This window comes from Athene noctua, chromosome 2, assembly GCF_965140245.1.
Source record: "Athene noctua chromosome 2, bAthNoc1.hap1.1, whole genome shotgun sequence".
In the NCBI taxonomy this organism is placed as follows: Eukaryota; Metazoa; Chordata; class Aves; order Strigiformes; family Strigidae; genus Athene; species Athene noctua.
Window position 1 is genome coordinate 2,900,379 of NC_134038.1, and position 17,523 is coordinate 2,917,901.

Genomic DNA, 17,523 nt, shown 5'->3' on the forward strand with positions numbered 1-17,523 from the left:
TTTTGCCAAGCTGTTTTTGCACAGCGTCAAACCTTCTCTCCTACTCACTCTGCCCTTCCAGACTGAGGGGTGCACAGTAGTCTGGAAGGGGACACAACCAATCAGGTGACCAAAGCTAACCGAAGAAATTATCCATATTGTATAATATCACCAATAAAAGCTGGGAGAAGAGGGGACGTTCAGAGTTACGACATTTGTCTTCCCAAGTAGCCATTATGCATGATGAAGCCCTATATTCCTGGAAAAAGGTTAAACACATGACTGCCACTAGGATGCAGTGAATGATTTTTTTTTATTTTACTTTGCCTGCATGCGCAGATTTTTCTTTACTTTTTTAAACTGTCTTAATCTACAAATTTTCTAATTTTTGCCCTTCAGGTTCCTTTTACTATCCCACTGCGGGGGGACTGAGTGAGCAGCTCTGTAGTTCGTAGCTGCCTACTGGGGTAAACCACAACAGCCAATTAAATAAGGCATCAGTAGTTTCCAGTTAAAGATTATGGCTTAGGGAAATCTGTTTGTTTTGTTTTTTTTTTTTTTTTAAAAAAAAAAAGAAAACACAGTACAGAAAGACCTTCATAAATTGCGGTGAATTCAGTGGAGGACAACTGAGATGGTTGGGACTAGGGCACTTACCCTCTGCAGAGAGGCTGCAGGACTGGGACTTGTTCAGCCTGGAAAGTCATAGAATCACAGAACGGTTTGGGTTGGAAGGGACCCTAAAGATCATCTAGTTCCAACCCCCTGCCATGGGCAGGGCCACCTTCCACTAGCCCAGGTTGCCCAAAGCCCCGTCCAACCTGGCCTTGAACCCTTCCAGGGAGGGGGCAGCCACAGCTTCTCTGGGCAGCCTGTGCCAGGGCCTCACCACCTTCACTGTAAAAACCTTCTTCCTCATATCTAATCGAAATCTCTCCTCTTTCAGGTTAAAGTCATTAACCCTCATCCTGTCCCTACACTCCCTGATGAAGAGACCCTCCTCCCTTTCCTGCAGCCCCCTTCAACCCTGGGGGGCTGCTCTAAGGTCTCCTCGGAGCCTTCTCTTCTCCAGCTGAACCCCCCAACTCTCTCAGCCTGTCCTCACAGGGGGGTGCTCCAGCCCCCTGAGCATCTTCGTGGCCTCCTCTGGACCTCTGGACCTGCTCAAGCAGGTCCGTGTCCTTCTGATGTTGGGGACTCCGGAGCTGGTCACAGCACTGCAGGGGGAGTCTCACAAGAGTAGAGTAGAGGGGGAGAATCACTTCCCTCTACTTTGGGCCAGACCTAACAGCGGTGTCCTAAACCTACAGGGAGATTATCAAGGAGAAAACCAGAATCTTCACAGGAGGGCATGGCATGAGGACAAGGCATTAGGCACAAGTGGAAACAAGGGAGATTCAAAGTGGATATAAGGATAAGGTTGTGTGAAGAGGGCTGTGCAGCCTCCATCCTTGGAGGTTTTCATGACCTGACTGGATAAAGAACTGGGCAGTCTTGTGTGAACTTGTAGCTGATCCTGCTTTGTGCAGGAGGTTGGACTAGAGACCTCCTGGATCCCTTTCAGCCTGAATTAACTTGTGATCCTACTATCATGTGTAAACACTACGGTGTCCCAGCTAGCTTTCATAGAGCAGGAAAGGTTATTTTCTCTGAGGAATAATGGGTTTGAAATATAATACTAAACATTGAACTAAAACAAGTTTTCAGGGCTCTAGATCTTGGCTGCTACAGTGGGTAGTCCTTGTTTAGGAGCCAAGCTCTCAATGTTATTAGGGTTTGCCGAAATAGAGATGAAAACAAATGATAGTCATTAAAAACTGAAATGCTCCTTTTTGTTATGATTCAGTCAACTGCTGCTATGACAAAGTATTGTAGATACTCAGTCAACAAGAAGGTCTTTATTTTTCTGAGATTTATCCTTAGAAGCACACGGGGCAAGTGTTTTATCAACATAAGCCTAAACTCTTCATCTAAGACTCATCTCTGCTGCAGGGTGGGATGGCACTTTGAGAGACATAGGGCACTTCTTTCATTGTTGTTGGAATACAACGTCCCCAAATGTAGAGCATGAATAGATGTGCCTCGATACTGAAGTTTACTAAGCATCCACTGTCTCCCAGTGGTAGCTTTTCTAGGAAGCACAAACTTAGAATTAGTTTCTAAACAGAGTTCAGTGTATGAATCCAAAAAAAAAAAAAAAAAAAAAAAAAGAAGTAGGTGTGTTCCAGCTGGATTGGTACAAAACTGAAAGTTAGGTTGGTTCAGTCTGGGATTTACTTTCATATTTTCTTCATTTGTAATTGGCTGTTTTGTCTCACTTTCAGGTTGTTAAAGTATTTCAGAAAAGCCTTTTCAGCTAGAGGCCAGCTGAAAAAACCCACTGCTTTTAGAAAGGAAGAGTCTAAGTATTCTTCTTCCACAGGAATTAAGTAGATATTTCCAATTCAAATTTCGAATTTATACCACATCGTACATAACTTATTTATTTATTGGTTGAAAGGCAGGACCTAATTCAACATAATTTAGAGAATTTTGGTCCCTTTAGAGATCCATTTTATCTTTTTTTTTTTTTTTAAATTTAAAAACAAAACCCCACAACCAAAAAAACGCCCACATCCTCCATTTAGGTGTACCCAGGAAGAGTTTAAGGAGATATACTAAGAGTTCTGTTGTAAAGACCTTACTCAGACACCTTGTCTCACTAACCAAAAAGCCCTACATAAAAAAAAACCCTCAGACTCCCCAGAGCACCTTCAAAACATTTGTAGACAAGCAAAGGCTGATCCATCGCAACATCTTATGGATCTCTTACATAAGACCAATATGTGTCTTAGTTTAATGAGCCAGAAGATTTTGAAAAAAATAAAAAAAACATCATTTGATCTCCTGCCAAGGTCTATGAACTTCCTTCCTACTCTTACCAGGAAGGGAATTACCACATTCTGTGTGAAAGATGTTTTCGACAGAAAAAAGAGATAATAAAAATCAGTTTCTCCAACTTAGGAAAGCCACTAGAGCTTGCTGTATTATATACTGTCCCCCTCACTCTATATAAGTTTTTTAATGCAACTTTTTTATTATTAACATGTCAATTAAAATTTTCTTAGGATTTTAGGGAAGTTTCTTTTAATGCTTTTTCTTGCCACATCATCTGCAGAGCTCTTTACTAGTAAGCACTTGTTAAAGCAATCTTCTCCCAGATGTAACCCAGCAATAAACTGCTAGAGAAAGAGATGGTAAATCTTAATGCATACTGAAGGAAATGGTGCCCTTGTAGGACAAGCGCAATTAAAGACAAAAATTTAAAAAAAAAAAAGAAAAAAAAATTGGTCAGGTTTAATTTGTATTAACACCTGCGCTGGAATTCAGAAACTGAGGATGTTTCCTTCTGAATCTTGATGTGCTACTGTAATTTGTTTTGGGGGATGATGGGCAGCTGGAAAGAAGGGACAGTCAAGGGAGTGCTAAATTACAGGGAAGCTATAGGAGCATTTTGCTAAAGTGACAATTGATAGGGAACGACACGACCTGATGTTTAACCACCCTTTGTATTGGTAACTGGCATGTACCTCGGTCTCTCTTCATCCAGAATCCCTATAACCCTCTCTTATCCATCCCTGTAATTCCACAGGGGGCTCAACAAGATTTCAAAGTGCAGCTTAGCAAAAAATTGTATCCTGATGCACTGAAGTGGGACATGCGGGATGAATAAACAACTTTTTCCATTTGCCCGATCTAACATTAACCTCCTGTGCTGACAACACACATCTTTGTACCTTGAAATAAGGATCAATGGGCTATGGGCAAGAGCTGGCAGAAGAAATTTCTCCTGACTTAGGGGTCCAGTTATCTCCGAATCCAGTGTAAAATGCAACTCGTTTGTGTAGATGGAACACGGTGTCTGTGACGTGAAATACAAGATTCCCAGTTAGGTTTCCAAGTGCATCATGGGAAAGCTATGGAGCAATGCATCTGCTCCAGAAACATGAACTACACAACCAAGGATCCTGAGCTTGGATTTACCAAAGAGGAAATAAACCAAGCACAGGTCATCTTTTTCGCTACAGAAATGTCATGACCTCCTCACTTAATTCCTTGCTGGCATCTGTTTTAAGGATGAAAGTCTGGTCCTGGCAGATCCCTCTGTAAGTATTAGAGCCAGCTGAAGAGCCTTCATTTTGCTGGAAAGCATCTCGGGAAACCATGTATTTGATAAGAAGCACGGAGAGAGAGAGAGAGAGAGAGATCAGCTTCAGCCAACTGACCGGTGCCTCTTCCTCAGTCATCAAGAAGTTGTGCTGAATATTTCTGCTTTTGCAATTTTAATTCAGAAAACCAGGGGAATGGGTAAAATCTATAATGTGATTAGATTCTTCTCCATTATCTCTCCTTGTGGACACATCATTTTCAAGTACCTGCTGACTAAAACTTCAAGACACTGCAGCAGAAAATCATACTGTGTAAACTGCTGCAAGAAGACTGTTTTCTTTTCCTTCCTCTGCTTTGAAGAATCTATCCAGGTAACATTACACCTAGAGCATTGGCAAGAATCAGTACCACTGTGCAGTAAGTATCTTGTGAACCTGTTTCTTAATAAGAAAGTAAATATTGACTCCTTAAGGGAAAAGGCTTTGGTCATTTCTAATCAGATCATTTTTTTTCTAGAAGAGTAGGAAGGTCAAAACCTCTCTCTTCTCCAGCATCCTCTTTCTTCCTCAATCATTTCCACTCTTCCAAACCAACCTGATCAATACATAGTTGCTAAAAAGCACAAATAGAGATGATCATGGATAAACTAGAAGGCAGGGTTGGACTAACTGCATCTATATTTAAGGGACTGCAGTTTGTGTCCCTACGGCTTGCTCACCTCCTTTAGAGCGCACAAAGAGAAAAAGGTGCATGTGGTAAGTGATCCAAGTGACGTATTTTGAGTGTCTCTGTTAGGATGTTCCAAACTCCGTTGCTAAGGTTGACTACCTCTCCATGGACTACCAAGGGAGTTTGGAGTCATGAGCTCAGTGTCTGTGCTGAATCCCATGACAAGTCATCTTCCCAAAGATCTTGGGGCTGAGATTACAGAACCAAGGGCAAGTTGTCCAAAAGTCCTGCTCCAAGGACCTCTGTGCTAGCCTAGAATCCTGCCCTGGGTTCTGATCTCTACATTTAAACATGAGGTTTTTCCATGGCTCTGGAAAATGCCAGCTGTTTGTATTTGTATTAACAACTCACTTGCCTTTGAACACTCAGAGGAAACATTTCTGCTAGTTTTTCTTTCACATCAATATTTACAACTCAGTTGATCGGGGCTGAGGTGCTTTATTTCAGGGTGAGTAATTATATCAGGGACTTTGTACATGTAAAATTAATGAAAGGAGAAACTGATTCATTTGTTTGATCTTCAAGTGGAGGTCGAAGAAAATCCCACCTGCTCTGATAGGGAAAAAATTCCTGTTTAAAATTTGTCCTCATGTAGTGAAGGTAATGCCTTAATCAAGGGCAGCTGTAATTCAGCATTGTATGGGCAGTTTCATTCTTTGTTTTTCTGCAACACCTTCCCATTCATAGAATCACAGAATCATAGAACGGTTTGGGTTGGAAGATCATCTACTTCCAATCCCCTCCCATGGGCAGGGCCACCTTCCACCAGCCCAGGTTGCCCAAAGCCCCGTCCAACCTGGCCTTGAACCCTTCCAGGGAGGGGGCAGCCACAGCTTCTCTGGGCAGCCTGTGCCAGGGCCTCACCCCCCTCACAGGGAAGAATTCCTTCCTTAGGTCTAACCTAAATCTACCCTTTTCAGTTTAAAACCCTTACTCCTCATCCTATCCCTGCACTTCCTGATCAAGAGTCCCTCCCCCCTTTCCCGCAGCCCCTTTCAGCCCTGGGGGGCCGGTCTAAGGTCTCCCCGGAGCCTTCTCTTCTCCAGCTGAACCCCCCAACTCTCTCAGCCTGTCCTCACAGGCGAGATGTTCCAGCCCTCTAATCTATTCATGGCATCCTCTGGATCCACTCCAACGGGGCATGTCTTTCCTGTGTTATGCACCCCAGAGCTCGACACAGTACTCCAGGTGAGGTCTTACTAGAGTAGAGTAGAGGGGGAGAATCACCTCCCTCAATTTGTTGGCCACGTTTCTCTTGATGGCTTCTCTGGGCTGAAAACACACATTACTCTCATATTCAATTTTTCATCTGCCAGTACCCCCAGGTCCTTCTCCTCAGGGCTGCTCTCTATCCACTCAGCACCCAGCCTGCATTTGTGTTTGGGATTGCCCTGACCGATGTGCAGCACCTTGCACTTGCCCTTGTTGAACTTCATGAGGTTTGCACGGTCCCACCTCTCCAGCCTGTCCAGGTCCCTCTGGATGGCACATCCCTTCCCTCCAGCGTGTGACCACACCACACAGCTCGGTGTCATCGGAAAACTTGCTGAGGGTGCCTTGATCCCACTGTCCATGTCACCAACAAAGATGCTAAACAATGCTGGTCCCAACACCGACCGCTGAGGAATGCCACTTGTCACTGCTTTCTGCTCGGACATCGAGCCGTTGACCAAACTCTTTCAGTGCAAACATCCAGCCAATTCCTTATCTACTGAGCGGTCCATTTGTCAAATCCATGTTTCTCCAATTTAGAGACACGGATGTCGTGACATACAGTGTCAGATGCTTTGCACAAATCCAAGTAGATGATGGTTGCTCTCCACTTATCTCCCAAAGCTGTAACCCCATCAGCCCTCTCTAGTGGATTCACCCAATCTCACAGAACATACAGGTGCTGTCCTCTCCATCTTATGCACAGCACAGCAAAGAGGAACCACTCAGGGAGTTGACAGAGAGCTCCTGTCGCGCTCCCATCTGATAGAGTCCAGGAGCTCTGATCATCTCCCTGGCTCTGGCTACTCTACTGAACTCCATTTTTTTGACGAGAAGTTATTTAATAAGATTTTTTTAATTGGTTTTCTCTAGGTTTTGCATGGACCAAATTAAACCCATAATGTGTGCAGATAAATGTACTGCTACCTCAGGGCTGGTATATCACGCAGTGAGATGCTCTTTATTAAACCAATTTTTCTTTTTAAATCACCTTTCTCAGAAGAGAGCTAGGAGAGAAGGAAGATGCTCTCGTGGCCCATAAGCCAGTCTGGAGACACGGTCCCTGCTCTGTGCTACTGCCCACAGTGACTAAATATGAATGTACGTGAATGCAATGGGAGTTGCTTGTTTCTTTGCCTAAGTTTATCTTTGGCCAGCGCGTATAAAAATAAAACTCCTGGAGCAAGGCACATCTTCTAAGGCAGCGTATGGAGGCCAACAGCCAAACTCCTCTTGCAAAACCCAAGCATGGCTTGGGGCTTAAGTGCATTAACCACTATATCTGTACTTTTGAAGGGACAGCCTCAATTACATAATTTTGATGGAGCCAGAACAGAGATCTGAACAAGCCCTGGGACATTTTGCATTGTCTGTATCCTTTAGTGAACCAGAAAACCAGTTGCTCTGGTAGCTTCTTGGGGCCACTGCAGTCAGCAGCTTCTTTGTGTTTTCCCCAATAGGCTGGTTCCTAAAAAAGAGCCTGATCTTTTTACTCATAAATCCCAAACAGGCCTCATTTTGGGCGCAAGTTCCCTCTTTCAGGAACCAGGACCGTAAATGAGGTGGGACCCATTTATCAAAGCAAGGTAAAAGCATCTTTGCCAATATTGTTGCCAAAGTGGGAAGGACGGTTTTAAACCAGGTATTTCAGAGGATGGTGGTAACAGTTGACAGTTAATTAAGGGAATTGGAGATCAGGGTAGTTAGTAGATAGGGTAAGGTGATGGGTGAGAGAAAGGCTCCAGGAAGGATGAAAACAAGGCCAGAAACTTATCTTCTTCCTGTTCTTGTGCACAAATGCCCGGCAAACAAGCAGAGGAGTCGGAGATGTGCCGCACAGTCCCCTCTGCAGCACAATAACAGCATCCCTGAAATAGCAGAGACACGGTAGGACGGCGTGCAGGACTGAGTGCTGCAATGGATGCTGTGGGCTCCTCAAGAAAGGCAGATAGGTTAGACCAGAGACCTCCGGAGGTCCTCTCCAACCCGCATGTTTAGGAATCTGCAATTCTACTTAGAAAATTGCTGGTAGCCAATAATACCATTCAAAGCAGGTGATCTGTGGAAGATTGCACTCTTGCTGCACTGAATACACAAAAGCTGCTTCGAGCTGTGACTGAGCAAGATGAGGGAGGACACTGTGCACAGACAGTTTTGAATGTGATGTGGCTGGTATCCCTCACAAATGTGCTTGATAGTGTAGAAATGTGTTTGCCTCCCTGATGGTCACTTGGGCAGAGGGGTAGATCCCGGCAGAAAGCAGTTAGAAATACAAACCAGAGTCAAGGCTCTGGGGGTTTTCCCTTTCTGCCCAGAGCAGTTGCTAAGGAGGATTTTTCTCATCCTCCTTTGCTGAATCACAAAAAAAAAAAAAAAAAAAAAAAAAAAAGGCACTGTTAGAAGAGCTTTTTTTCAAGGGACAGTTAGCAGAGAATGAGAAATGAAAGAAAAGGTGAAAATGGAGAAAACCTGGAGGAGAAGAGGACCAAGAGAAAGTGATTCCTTGGTTGCACCAGCTTTGTGTCCTGGTGGGTTGGCTTACAGCAAGCAGGCAAAGGGCTACTGGAGGCAGCTGGACAACAGGAAAAGCAATGGCCCACCACCGCTGCGTCCTGCAATTTGGGATAGCTACCATGTCTGTCTTTCTGTCCAAGGGACACATTGCCCCAGCGTCAGAGTAGCCAAGTACCTAATGTCTACTGCAGTTATCCACTAGGGCTCAAAAAGGAAGCGATTAAGAGGTTAGAGCCATTTCCAAGCACAGAGAAAGGAACGTCACTGGAATAGTGCAGGGAAAACATCCATCTCAGCTGTTACTGTCATTTCACACCTGGAGTTTTTCTTGTTTTCTCGTGAGAAAAAGGAAGAGGAAGAGGGAGTGAGAGGTGTAACAGGAGAACAAATAAAAGCCACAATAAAAAAAGGTGAGAGGTGAAGAAAAAAGGATAAAGGGGGATGGGACAAAAAAGGCAAAACATCCAGGAAAAAGAAGGAAGACACATGCACTGGCTTTGCTAGTCAATGTTACACGAGAAATAATCAGGACCTGCAGTGCTAGACAGATGTGTAGGACCCCATCAGAGAGCAAGGGATTAAGAGAGTGATAAGAGACACAAGAAGAGAGAAGAAGGGAAAAAATTAAAGCAGCAGCAAGTGAAAAATAATCAAAGATAAATAAAGTCGACACAAAAAAACGACTTTCATTTTCTCTCGCAGGCACTCTAAAGTGAGCCGTACGAGCAGAGACTTTAATTTCCCTCCTTCCCACAGTCTCAGCCTTGTTGATTCATTCAACTCGGCAAGGCTACACTGCTCACTAACCTATAGTACCAATTTATATGCTAATCGCTTTCGTTTGTAAATCAAGGCAGGCTTCTCCAATGCTTCCCCCACCACCACCCTAAATTCACTGGTGCAGAATGCTGTCCATCTCTGAACACAGGGCTGGGAATTGCTGACTCTGAGACACAAAAGACATCAAATCCTAAATAATTGGATCATTGATGGAGTTCATCCCCATGGATTAAGTTGCTGTTGCATCTCACCTGCTCAGCAGGAGCCTTTCTAAAGTTTTATAATTAGTCAAGCCTGGGAAACCCCCCCCCAAAATTCCCTCCTTTTCCTCTCTATCCTCCAGTGGTCCCTGATTTTCTTCATCATAGCTCTTCTTGGAAGGACAAGCTGGGACAAGGAAATGGCGCTGCTCGTTTCTTAGACCCCTTTTCCACTTTTGAAAGAGTTTTCAAGTACCTGAATAGGGCAAGTCTGGGAGGAGCCTGCCTGTATCCAGGTTGGAAATCAGATGGAAATATTAAGGTCCTGGATTATTTCCAGTCTCCTCTTGGAGGACTCCCAAATAAAAAAATAACACACACACACAAAAAAAAAAAAAAAAAAAAAAAGAGAAAAAAAAATCCTGATCTCCCAAAGGAAAGATACCTTTGGAAATCTCTGGAAAAACAAGAAGCCTGTTTATTTAACAGATGTTAGGATTGTGCTTAGTTCATCACCAGGTTAAATTGTGATCTTCCGATCCCTCCTGTTCCCTCAGAGAGAATCCCCTCACTCCAAGAACCCTCTGGGATTATGAATTCAGTCTCCTACTACGCCACTAGATATTATGCAGTTACTTTGAACAGAAAGGCTGTTCTCTTTGTGACAATCTTGCACAACCGCTGGATTTCCACAGGCCAGTGAAAACAGCATAGTTTGGTATGCAAAGGTTGTTTCTTGGGGTAATTAATACCAGTCCTTAATGCTTCAAGACTCCTAGCCAAGTTTCTAGCAATTAATACCAAAAAAAAAAAAAAAAAAAAAAAAGGAAGAAAGCTACAGAGCAGTCATGCACTTTTACCTCCAAAGGCAGCCCCGTCTCTTTTTGGAAGCCCTCCCTTCAATATATTTTTGCTCAGGGTGTTTTATTGCTGTCAGCTTTTGTGTTTTATGGCACCCAAAGGGATCTCCAGTACGAGTTACTCCTGTACGGACAGGAGAAACACACTGCTGCGTCTCTAGACTGGACCCGTGGGTTTTGAAGAAGTCTTTTGGGTGAATTTTGACGACTTTCCTCTTTTGAACGCAGTAACTTTAAGAAATCCCGCATTGACAGCAATGCTTAATTAATAGTAAATGCTTAATGAAGGGCGAAGGTGTCAGAGTGACATTTACAACTCCCCAGCTGCAGGTCAGGGTGCTGTGGTCCAATCTTGCATCTCATCACCATAGTGTCCTGTCGTCTTATTAGATGTAATTCCTAATGATTTTCTGTGCTGATTTGATCTATTATTTCTATCTTGAGCCTGTGTGTGAACGCAGGGAACTGCAAGCTGGGCTGGCTGTCAGCAGGGTAGGACATCTGGGGCCGGCTGCTAGAATGGGGTCACCCCCCTCAGAAGCCCAAGGGTCCTGGTGCCAGTCACTGGGAAGGACTGGGACCTGAGGGGCCAGCTGCTGAACAGACTAAGCCCAGCTGCTGCAGAGATCCATGCTGAGTGTAAATATCCCTGCAGCTTCAATCCTTGTTGGCTGGGGAGGAGGAATCGGATGGGTCCATCCATGCCGAGCTTGTTTATGTGGGTGTTCTGTGTGTTTATGGGGTGCTGTAAAGGCACTGCTCTCTGGGCTGAGCTGTGTGTCTGGCGGTGTCTGTACTGCGTATGTGTGCATCTGCTTGGAAGACATGCTCACCCCCACTGACATCTGGACTTGGGGACACAGAGCTGCACGGCTTTGGTGCTGGGGCAGGAGGAAAGCCCTGCCTTACAACTCACTGCTGCGGCCATCTCTAACACCCTTCTCTTCTGGAGTGTCTCCCTCTTGAACCAACTCCATGTTACTACCTCCCCATCTATTCCCCAGCTTGCTATTACCACCCTGACAGTTAAAAACCACATCCTACCTTCCACCCTTAATTTTTCCATTTCTATCTTTAGAATCAGGGAGACTTAAACCATCACTGTCTATGTTAAATAATTCCTGTTCTCTTTTGCTCTTCCCTCGCACCCTTCAACAATCATCAGCAAGAGTCATCACAGAATCGTCTAGGTTGGAAAAGCCCTTGCAGCTCCTCCAGCCCAACCATGACCCTCCCCCTGACCGTTCCCAACTCCCCCAGATCCCTCAGCGCTGGCTCAGCCCGACTCTTCAACCCCTCCAGGGATCCCGGGGACTCCCCCCTGCCCTGGGCAGCCCATTCCAACGCCCAACAGCCCCTTCTGCACAGAAATCCTTCCTAATATCTAGTCTAAACCTTCCTTGGTGCACTTTGAGGCCATTCCCTCTTGTCATAAACCTCTTGACATAGTTTCAACAGTTTAAAGGAGCCAGACTCTCTCAGCCTGACCATGTGGTCTTGGTTCCTCTGAGATTTTGAATAGCTTTTTTCACTTGGAATCCCTTTTCTCTGGCCGTGTGTGACTGGTGTCACCACCAAGGAGACGTCAGGAGCTCGGGCAGCCCCAGGACCCCCTTGGTACCTGGACACATACAGTGCTCCAGAGGAATCTCACCAGATTCTTGCAAAATGTCATCTCCTGTTCTTTACCGCTACTGGAAAGATCTTTTCTGGCATCCCCTGACCTCAGCATTTTATTTTCCTCTGATTGATGATTGTTCTGAATGCATCCAAGCCTCTCTCCCTTGTCGCTCCCATCTGCTGAGCCTCCCAGGCTGCAGCATGAGTTCTGCACTTAACTTGACCATGCATTTAGTACTATGAGATGTTATTCCGTTCCTCTCCCTGGTTTCACCAGGCATCTAGTTCTCCTCGGATGATGTCTCAATCCTTCTCTGTATCGACAATGTCCTTCAACGTTTTGAATCCAAATCCTTTACTGGCAAACACTTCACTTTTTTGTTCCAAGGCTTCAAATAAATATATTATATAAGACAAAATATTCAACTTAATCAAGGAACATGATTATTAACTCGTGCCCTACTCCCATCGTAGTCTTTCATCCCTCAGCACCTTCCTTATCCACCACTCAGATGAATTCTCATTTTCTCCACCCATACAACAGAGCAATAGTCTATGAAACGCTTTGCTGAGAATAGACAAATTATTCTGGTTGCAGATTTAAGCTCAGGGAAATCAGCTGTTTTATTTAAAGAAGATAATTAATTACTATAGAAAAGCACTCTTTGCTTTACTATCTATTTTCTTTAGTCTTTATTGATTCTTATAATGGATTCAAAGCTCTGCCTGACACTGAATGGGGGTGAGCTTTTACAAATCAAGCTGATTTGTACTGGCCTAGCTGGACTGAGAGCAACATTGAGGCCAAGCTTTTAAATCACTTTCTTTCATTAACAAACGAGAGGTGTCAGCCCTGAAATGACAACCCTTCCCCATGTCAAGTTAGATAAGAGCTTATTTCATGGGCATCAACCGGGACCCAGCAATTCCTTTTAGGCTTTTGATCTCTTCCAGAAAATTCATCAAAACTGGGAGGATTTTGTACCTTGAATAGTACCATGGCTTGACCTAAAGCATATCTGTGGAGGAACCAGATGGTCAGCACTTAGCCCTTCCCTCTGCCGCTGGATTTTCTGCACTCAAGTCAAGCATCTCTGCCTTTCCCTTGAGCTCCTGTGTTTCAAATAGGTTGCCAGCCCTTTGAAGAGAACATGGCCTCTTATTTCCCGTGTAAATGCAAAACACCCATGAGTGATGGAAGCCTATGTTGGCTAAGGCCTCAAAGCTTGAGTTAGATTATTAATAATAGGTCCAAACATGAGCTAATACGAAGAAGCTGCCAATTATTTCAGACAACAATTGATCAAAGCCAAAAAAACCTCCTGATAGACATTAAGCATGTCTTTGATTGTCCATTCGCTGAAAACCCTCAGCCCACACAGACCAGGAGACGACAATTTGCCTTTTCATTTAATTATTTCCCCTGAACAGAAACTCCCCTGCACTTCTCTGGCTTCCTGCAGAATTTACCTCCTTCTTTCTCTCCTGCTTTTAAATCACTTGAACATTTGCATAACTTCCTTTGGTCATTGCTCCACCTCTGGAGAGGTCACTTGTCAAAGTGCTACCGTGAAATGTTGTATTTTAATTTTGAATTTCCATGGCTTTGAAGCTGACATTTTCCATTACAGAAAAAAAAAAAAAAAAAGAAAAAAAGAAAAAAAAGAAAAGGTTCCATCCTGCTGTGCACAGCTATGTGCTAGCGGCAGCAGCAGGTCACGTTGCAAAACTAGCCAGATGCATCAGGAAAAGTGGTCACCATGAGTACCACCACCAGTGGTCAACAAACTGAGGAAACCAAACCAAAATATGAGAAGATTAAGGATTTTATGCGACAATGATGCAGGGAAGACTGTGACAAAACTACAAACTGAGTCTCCATCTCAAGGGTCCTGCTCGCTATCTGCTCCACAACAAAATTCATGTTGTCTCCTGCACTGCTACCCCTAAAGAGGAACCCAAGATAGTTTTTCACCCACGTGCCCTGAGCTCTGTTGGTTTCGTGCCTACCCTGATTTTTGCAGGAGGGCAGCAACTTGCTGAGTTTATAATTAAAAATCATTCACGGCTGGTCACCCACGGACAGCAAAAATGAGCCAGTCTTGCAGGATCAGGTGAGAAACATACTTCTGCTTTGTTTTTCCTTTGCTGAAGCTGGACTTTATTCCCAGTCTGCTTGGTTGAAAAATTCAGTTTCATCATCAGAAATAGAAAAAATAAAACAAAACAAACAAACAACAACACAACAAAAAATAACCCCAACCAAAGAAAACACAACAAAAAGCCATTGCAGATGTGCAGATCAGACAAATGCTACTGCAGGTAATTCATCGCTGCATCTTGCTTAATTGACATTCTCCTCCTAGAGTCCACTGAGCACACTTCTCGCATACATCTCGGCTGCTGTCTGAGGTGCCTTTTTCAAGTCAGTTTGACATCAGAAATGTGCCCTATTGAACCTGTCCCAAAGCATTTGAATGATTTCGGACATTTGCTTACATGTGTGTTTATTGAGCAGCGGGAGTGTGTGTGAATATATATATATATATATATACACAGAATTCTGTGTGTGTATGCATGTGCATATGTCGGAGATTTAGGGTCAGAGTGCTGCTTTGCATCACATAGGATATTTTGTCCCATAAGAACTGTGTAGGGCATGGTAGTGGCTCTCAGCTTAGGGTTATATATACACGTGAAGACTCCCTGGACATGTGAAAATACTAAAGCACTCCTAGCCCCATCAGATAAACGCCTGTCACTACTGACTCTGCTCGGGACATGCGGATATTGATGACCAGGCAGGTACTTCCTTTCCTTTAGAAAATCTGGATTAATTAACTAAAGCAATACCTTGGTGACGCCCTGTTTTCTGCATGATGCTCTAAGCCTTTAAATTTTAACCTCCTCCTTTTAACCTCTAAGTAAGTGTTTAACACCTGCCCAGCTGCTGCTGCTAACAGAGCTGCAGGTATTTACGTGGCAGAAAATTTCATAGTGCTGACTTATCTTTTCTCAAATTTGGCCTTTTACCTGAAGGACTTTAAAGTCAATGGGAAGTGGTGGTGGTGAGGACTCAGCCCTGGTGTGTCTCTGTAGATGTGGAGTCGTCTAGCACAAACCGGGGTGCAGGTTTATTTCCTGAATGAAATCTGCAAGGGGAAAAAAGCAAACCAACCCACCCAAACTACATACGATTCCTCCCCACAGGCTGAGAGTGATTCTTGTCCTCGGTTTCCCCAAGATCTGCCCTTTCTTCCCCAATTTAGAAGTTAAAGGGGCTCTTGCAAACCCCACAGGAGCCAAGAGATGTTGCTTTTCAAAGCAGCAAACAGCTGTGAAGCAGCGAGCTGGTGGGGAACTGACCCAGGGCTGTGATCTTGGGACTTTCTCTCTCAAGATGCCACTGTTGTAGTGGCTTCATGCTCTCTTCAGAAGCCACATTGGTCCTCACTAACACGCCAAAGCCACAGCGTCTCTGGGACACAGGAGATGAACAACACCCATCTCCCTGTGGTTGGGGCTCCACAAAGAGTTGTTAGGGTGAGGGAAGGCAGTTCAGGTTGTGTGGTTGACTTTTCTTGAGATGACCAGTGAAGAAACTAAAGAGTGACTGAAACCTGACTACCTCATTCCCCCTGGTCCCTTTTTCGGGGTTACTGCCATAACATCTACTCAACTTGTTACTGAGCCAGTGTAATGAGTGATGTTCGTTACTCAAACATAATGTGCATACAATCAGCAGTGAGTTTCTTCGTTGGCACTATTCAGCATCACGTCCTAAAAGGATTCTCAGGTTCTTTAAGGCCAGGAAGGAATGATTTTGACCATCCAACATGTAGTTCTGCATGTTGGAACATATAGTCCTGTACAGGAACTGTGCTTGTCTTCCGTGCTGTCATCCTGAAGGAAATTGGCCTACCCAAGGAGCTTGCCAGCATAAAAGGGTTTTTTGGAAAATCATGAATGAAAATAGGTGTGAACAAGCAAGCACCTAGAAAGGTCCTCCACATGGATCCCCTGAGGACTCCTTACTCAGAAGACTTTTGAAAAATGCTTTGAAGGTGTTTTGCTTGAAAGCTGCAAGGCAGATGCATCCCTGGGGAGGCACTGACCTCTTCCTAGGAGGACTGGGTTGGGAAAAATAAGAAGAAAAATATTCAACAGTCATCTTCTTTCTTTTTGCCTCTGTTTAGATTTTGCCACAACAGGAGCTCGGGAACAGATAATCATTTCAGGCTCAGATTCATCCTACCTCATCTTGGACACCTCAGATAGTAGCGTGGTGAGCCCAAGCGCTCCCTTCAGCCACAAAACAGATAGACCAGAGAGTAACCTCCTGTCCTGGTCCTGAATCTTCCAGGAGCAGCATCTTGCTCCGTATAGGCCTTATCCTACACGGCCAGCTGTCACAAGTGGGTGATTTAAATTGCTGAAAAGACCGCTATGAAAGATATTAGCAAAAGTGGGTTTAATATGGTGTAAAAGTGTGACTTAAGGAAGTTTGATGGCAAGGTTCACTCTGTGGAATTTTATGGAACTCACTTCTACATGGAAGAAACATACAAAGAAAAATCGAGTTAGAATCAAGCTAGAAAGGTTTACACAGAGACCAGAGATGGAAAAGGATAAGGGAAACCCTTCTGTTGAGCCATGAGTTTCCGAATGGACCCCCTTGCTTTCTAAACCACTTACGGAGCCTAAGAGCAGTGAGATCCAGTCTTGGTCTTAGACCTGGGCAAGGTTTTATGTCTAATGGAATTATCTGAACTGAGTTTATAATAATTACTATGAGTAACTACATGTATTAGTAATTTTGCATTAGTATTAATTCAGCATGCTATTGGTCACTTACTGAGGATCTTTCGTGAGTAAGTGATCTCTCTGCCTTGGGCAAAGAAGGATTTCTAAGTCTTTGGTCTCTAAATCTCAAACCTTGAGTGGTGTCCCCGCTCAAGGGGAGAGTTACCTGGCATACGGTCCAGTGCAATTCAGAAACAACTCAAACCGGGCTCATCCAAAGATCCGTGGCTGGTAAAAGGTCTCTCTGCCTTGAGGAGCAACATTACGAGGTGGCCCAGCTCAAGGGGAGATCACCGCCATGCAGCCACGTTGCTGTTCAGGAAGAGCTCAAAGAAGGCTCACTTAGGCTGTCATATTTATAGGATTAAGTGTTTGGCTCGTAGTCAAATTGCACACAGTGGGAAAGGCATGCACAAGAGTCCTTGTACCCATAACTTTCTTTGTTCCTTGATAAATGAGTCTTGGAAAAGCCACCCACTATTCATCTATTACTTGCATGATCCGTGTTGCAAGCTCTTATGCATTGATGCTCACTGTGCCACTGTTCCTTTGTGGATTTCCTAAGGGAGTTCTTGGCCTGGCTATGGCTCAGACCTTTACCTCCTTTGGAGCCTGAAGCAAACTACTGCTGGTTTGGTTACGGGATTGACTGCATCCATCACAGCAGCCAAAGGGTA